Source organism: Priapulus caudatus, unplaced genomic scaffold (genome assembly GCF_000485595.1).
Source record: "Priapulus caudatus unplaced genomic scaffold, Priapulus_caudatus-5.0.1 Scaffold110, whole genome shotgun sequence".
Taxonomy (NCBI): Eukaryota; Metazoa; Priapulida; class Priapulimorpha; order Priapulimorphida; family Priapulidae; genus Priapulus; species Priapulus caudatus.
In genome coordinates, this window is record NW_014577171.1 from 323,397 (window position 1) to 323,825 (window position 429).

Sequence of the window (429 nt, forward strand, 5' to 3'; positions counted from 1 at the left end):
TCGGGTTAGACTTGAGTAGACTTGAGTAGTGAGTTAGTGAATAAGTAATCAATTCAAGTATAACACTAAAATACTTATACTTATTGCACTTACCTTTGTCATTCCGTTGCCTACTACGAATATTTGTCGCTTAGCCGACATGATTACTTGTTTGGCGAAATGAATAACTTGATACAACGAAATAACAACAACTTTTATTTTGCAGACATGCTCTATGATGACCATAGATCGCGAAGAGCACCATCTGGCGGCTCGACGATGAAATAAATAATGCATGCTTGTGCTGTTGCGTTAGACTGGTACTCGCTCCCACTTCGATTACTCGATGGGTGGATGGATTACTCGATGGATTACTCGATCCTAAGCCGATAGGTGGGACCGGGTACCAGTCTAGTGTTGCGTGCGTTGCGTGCGCTGACCACTGGCGCT